The sequence below is a fragment of the Vulpes vulpes genome, chromosome 9, assembly GCF_048418805.1.
Source record: "Vulpes vulpes isolate BD-2025 chromosome 9, VulVul3, whole genome shotgun sequence".
Lineage (NCBI taxonomy): Eukaryota > Metazoa > Chordata > Mammalia > Carnivora > Canidae > Vulpes > Vulpes vulpes.
Genome location: NC_132788.1, coordinates 92,353,110 through 92,359,016, shown reverse-complemented (window position 1 = coordinate 92,359,016; position 5,907 = coordinate 92,353,110).

Below are 5,907 nucleotides of genomic sequence, written 5' to 3'. Positions count from 1 at the left end.
AGTGAGACAGATGTGGTGTCCATCCTCCCAGAGCTCCGAATCCCATGGGCAAGGGAGACAAAGCAGATAAGAGCGATTCGGCCTGTGATTAAGGCCACAGGGGCCATGGGATGCCAAGGCAGGGGGACTAGGGTATCTTTTTTTTTTTTTTTTTTTTAAGATTTTATTTATTCATGAGAGACACAGAGAGAGAAAGAGGCAGAGACACAGGCAGAGGGAGAAGCAGGCTCCATGCAGGGAGACTGATGCGGATCCCAGGATCACGACCTGAGCTGAAGGCAGGTGCCCAACTGCTGAGCCACCCAGGTGTGCCCTAGGGTATCTTTGAGGAGAAGGCGCTGAGCTGAGCTGGCCTGGATGAGGGTCTCCAGTCTGCAGCCTGGTGGGAGGGGGGTGGGGTCAGAACCCAGGCAGCACCCCTCAGGGTTAGAGCTGCCTTGATAGGCCTACTCTAAGATAGGTCTCGGGGAGGGGAGGTCGGAGAGGAACAGGATGGGCACAGCTTGTCCACAACAGGATAGCCAGGTAGCCTGGGGGCATGGAGCCAGCACAAGGCAGTGGCAGGACCTTGGGTCACTGCCTGTCAACTACCTGAAGGATGGGCCAACTCAGATCTCACTGGCAACTGGCTTCACTGCTCTGACTGGAGACTGAGAACCCAGCCAGGGAACGACCAGGGAACGTTCAGGCCCAGAACACTGGGGAGCGGACTGTGGCGGGCCCTTGCCATCCTGGCGTCATCTGGACTCAGCCATGTTCCTTCCCCGCAGGCGCAGCATAGCTCCTGTTGCAGCCAGCACAGGCCGGCCAGGATGAGCCCTGATGCACTCGCTGGGCATACACCTGCCCCCTCCCAAGGGCACAGGGCTCAATTTTACCACATCTGGACAGGTAAAGCCTATTCTCACTAGCCACCCGAACAGAGCCAGCCTCCTTCCTGGGAAACTCTCTGTCCAGCTCCGGTGGCCTGAAATGAGTACCAACATCTGAACAAACAGCCGTGGAAGCAGGGGTAGGGGTGGTAGGAGGGACGCAGCCCACCCAGCCCCGCTCCGGAGCTCCAATGACTTCCTACAACTGCCCGCGGCCTCGGGCCTGGCTGATGACCACAGGGACCTCCAGCCCTCGGTGCCACGGCTGACCGCTGCCTGCCCACGTTTGGCCCAGCCGGTCAGAGCTCAGAGCTGGGCTGGGCCCCGGGGGCAGGAGCTGCCTATGTGAGGTCCACACTCTGCCCACCTGGGAAAAGGAGGGACTCGCAGGACCCCTCCCCCGTTCGCCTGGCATCCGGCACTGGCCTGTGGGCAGCCCTGTAACCTGGGGAGGAGGAGCAGCCTCTTGGGGCCTCAGAGTTCCGCAGTGATAACCCCCGCATCTCTGGGGTGTGGGGCCTGCTGTGGATATAGGGCGAACAGTGCTGGACACACCTCAGAAGGCTTCAGCTTCTGCTTTGCCTGCTGCCTGGGGCTGGGGGCGGGGGTATATCGACCTTTAATGCATCTTTGCCCAGGAGGGACTGTCCTGCTCTCTGTCTCCTGATGGGGTCTTCCAGATAGTGCAGGGGTGGGGGCTGTGGATCCCGGCGGGCATGGACCCAAGGGCACACAGGGATTCCCGACCACCTGACTGCACCCTTGCTGCCAGACCTTGGGCCAGTGGGGGTTGTGAGGCTGCCAGCCCCTTCCTCTGGGGACTCCAGAAAAGCAGTGAGCGCATCCCCCAAAGTTCATTTTCCATTTCCTGTAGGTCGGCTCTCAACCTGACAGGCGTCCCCTCTCACCTCCCAATCACTGTTCCTCCCGCCCCTCCCCCCCACTTTCTATTCCCCGCCCCTCCCGCCTACCTAATCGGACGCCCCCACCCCCACAGGGCGGCTTCCTCTCCCGGCGTCTCACTCCCACCGTGGGAGAGGGGGAGGCGGGCCCTCCTGCCCCTGCCTCCCCACAGACCCAATCCTCTCCCCTGCACACCTCTGGGACACCCCGCTCCATCCTGAAACACCCCACCCTTCTGGATCCCTCCTCCCCAACCTGGGATTCGGTGTCCCGGCCCCCACCCTCGGCAAACTTGGCTCCTTTCAGCTCCCCTCCCTTGCGGGCAGAGGCAGGGCGTTCAAGTCCATTTAATCTTGGCAGAATGCAATTTCCTGCTTCAGGGAGCTGGCGGGTTTAGGAGGCTTAATGAGGGGGGAGGGGGGAGACGGGGAAGAAGGAGGCTGCACTGGGCTACGAGATGGAGACGGAGTCCCGGAGAGGGGTGGTCCAGGAAGCTCGGGACGTGTGCCTGGGGCTTGCCTGGGGGCGGGGGCGGTGTTTGGGATCACACAGGGGTCAGCCCTTGTCTTTGAGCTCCCACTGGTGGTAGGTCAGGGGCTGGGCTCCCACTGGTAGGTGGGGGGCCTCTCTACAAACCTCCCCACCCCCAGCTAGGTGGGGTGGAAACGGGGGGCGGGGGGGGGGGAGTGGAGGGGCCTCAAAATGGCCCACTGTCAACAAAATGGGGAGGGGAAGGATGTGTGTGTGTGTGTGTGTGTGTGTGTTCGCGTTCGTGAAGCACGTGTCCTCTTGGCCAACAGGGCAGTAGGGGTGCAGGTCCAAGTGTACAGACGGGAGAGGGAAATCCCGGAGAAAATGTGCAGCTGGGGGGACTTTAAATGGATTGTGCGCTCTGGGTGGGTCCTGGGGAAAGTGCAGCTGGCAGGTCCCAGACCCCTAGGTGGGGGACCCGGCAGCCAGGCTGGAATTTCAGTCTCAAATAGGATGCTTATCTGGATACAGCCACCAAGGCAGAGAAGATAAGGGACAAAGGGACCTCTCAGCTGCCGGAAGCCCCACACCTGGTGAGGGCAGGGTGGCCCAGAGCCCTGCCCAACACCCAGAACACAGACAGCCCCTGGGGAGACCGAAGCTGAGCATCTTCTGAGGGCCCCTGCACTGCCACCCCATCTCATCCCCTCTCCTCACCCCTCCCCATCTCTCCCTGATTCTGTTCAGCAGATCTGTTCCCGGGAGAAGCCCTTGGAGCAGCCACAACCCATGAAACTGGGAGTCCCCAGGCGGAGCTGGTGGAGACGGATGGTCAGGGACTGGTGTAGGACCCATCCCCAGCCCACAGGGAGCAAGCCAGGGGTGGGCTTCTTGGAGGGGTGGAAGGTCTTCACAGAGAGAAGCAGGCAGCCTGGCATCCTCCAGGAGCAGCACCCAGAAAGCCTGGGGGCCTTTGGGGAGAAGATGGGGCAAGGAGGATGGAGCAGGTTTAGGGGCTCTGGAAGGCAGGGCTGGGACTGCCAGAGGTACTTTAAAGCCACTGTGCAGTCTGCGCCCACTCTTTGTTCTGGGATTTCTCATTTCCAGAGGCCTGAGAAGAAGGCCCATGGAGACACTGGAAGGTTGAAACTGGGCCAGGCCCTCTTCTGGGCCTCGGTTGTACCATTTGCGAACAGGATGCTAGGAGAGGGACTCTGAGGAATAGCCCATGGTTCCTTGGAAGCTGGCGGGCCAAGGGTCGTTGTGGGTGTGCATGAGTGGCAGCCAGGTGTGTAGAAGAGGACACGAGGAAGCTGGGGAGGCTGAAGGTATGTGAGGGACACATCCTAGGCCTTGTGCCCTCCTAGATGCCTCAAGGCCCTCCCAACCCCCCACCCTCCTGAAAGCAGCATGTTCTCCAGAGGAGGCCACCTATCCCTTTGGGGAAGATAACTCACCATCTGCCAGTAGATCGAGCTCAGAGGCAGCAAAGGCCCTGCAGGCTGGGGGTCTCTAAGAGCCCCCTGCCCCAACCCCTTGCAAGAGGATTGTCTTGGCTCCTTGCCCCTCTGCTTCCCCCTCCGCCTAGTTTACCAGTTCCCTGGTGTCACTGTCTTCTCACTTGGCCTCTTCATCTGGCTGGGGCCTCCCCAAGGACTGCGCCAGGGCCCACATCTCCCTTCCCTCTGCATCTTTGCTGAACTCAGCCCCAGCCCCTCTGGCTCTTGTAAGCATTGGTAGAAATGGAGCTCGTGGGCCACTACCGCTCCCCATGCCCCCCACCCCTGCCCCATGCCCACCTCTAGTCAATTCTGACCTGCGAGTCCCCTTCCAGACAGCTCCACATCTGACCTCTAGGACAGACCTTGGAAGGTCAAGCTCCAGGCTCCTGCCCAGGTTTTCCCTTCAGCCTTCAAGCTGTAAGATTTCTAATTGGTTCTCTGAAGGTCAGTGGCAGGGACTCCTGGGTGGCCCAGCAGTTGAGTGTCTGCCTTAGGCTCAGGTCCTGATCCTGGGGTCCTGGGATCGAGTCCCACATTGGGTTCCCTGTGAGGAGTCTGCTTCTCCCTCTGCCTATGTCTCTGCCTCTCTCTCTCCCAGTCTGCCTCTTGTGAATAAATAATAAATAAATAATCTTAAAAAGAAAAAAGATTGAAGGTCAGTGGCAGTGTCATCTCCTCTAGGTGGCCTTCCCTGAGTCACCCTCCCAGCCCTCTGGTTACCTACCTTCCCCACACCCACCAGGAGACCCGCTGCTGACCCAGAGCCTCAACACCTTGCTGACTCCCACAGCATCTAGTTCATAAATGTTTGGAGGAATTGTGGGCTGGACCCTGGGGTCATGGCAAAGCTGGAACAGGCAGGCCTGTCTGAGGAGGTGTGATCCAGCAGTTCCAGGTGGCTGCTCTCCTAGCACTGCATTCCCATGACAACCTGCATGCAGGTCCTCTCCCAGGGAGGATATTGAGGTCACCTTTGTGGTGAAGGCTCCAGTGAGGGTTAAGTGTGGGTGCCACTATGCAGGTACTGGATTCCTGCCAAGCAGGGCCAGTGGCAGGATATGGGGTCAAGGTGGCTCATCCTGAGCAGACCCTTATCCTGGATGAAAAGGCAAACACTGGGATCCCTGGGTGGCTTGGTGGTTGAGCATCTGCCTTTGGTTCAGGTCGTGATCCCAGGTCCAGGGATCTAGTTCCACCCTGGGCTCCCTGCAAGGAGCCTGCTTCTCTCTCTGTATCTCTGCTTCTCTCTGTGTGTCTCTCGTGAATAAATAAATAAAATCTTAAAAAAAAAAAAAAAAAAGAAAAGAAAAGTCCAACACCGACCTACTCTCCCATGCAGAGCAATCCAGGTAAGCCTTCATGCCCCTGGAGATGGCACCCAGCTCTCCCCGTCATCCACTGGGGAGACACAGTGAGTCAACAAAGAGGATACAAGCAGAGTGTGTCCTACATATTAGATGCTGCTCCCAGCAATCTGCTCTTGGTAGCTGGTTTCACCCTCCCAGCACCTGGGTGGGGTTGAGGGGGGAGAGGGAGCAACTCGATCTTGTGTCCCAGACAGGAAACATAGTCCCAGAGGGTGGGTGAGTAAATGCATGGGGGCAAGTGAGAGCTGCTTGCATGCAGCCAGGCTTGGAGTTGAGGGGTCCTTGGGGGAGCCAGTGGCCTTCTTCCCATGCATGCATGTGTGTGCACACATCTGGCACTCCAGACTTGCTGGCCCTGACACTTGAGTAAGTAGAAGGAGGCACAGTGAAATCAGAGCCCAGTGGCCCTGACTTCATCTGCCCATGGTCCCACATCCACGGAAGCTCTGGGGGTTGTGCAGACCACAATGCCAGAGCCGCCCAGCTTCTGCCTTAGCCCAGGCAGCTCACTGACCTCCACGCTTCTGCAGGACCCATGCTTCTCTAGATGCCAGGCCCTTTCCCACCTGGAATCCATCTCCCAGCCCTCATGGAGCTTTTCCAAGATGTAGGGATCTGGGTGGGGCCTGCCTCTCAGGAGCTTGAATCTCCAACACTGACTGTGCCATCAGGTCCCTGAGGCAGCCCCTACCCCTCAGCCCCAAGCCTAGAAGCCTAGCCTCCCAATCCTTGGAGTCAATTTTGTTGAAATTTCAGGCCAAACTGGAGTAGAGAATCAGCAGTAGGGGAGGG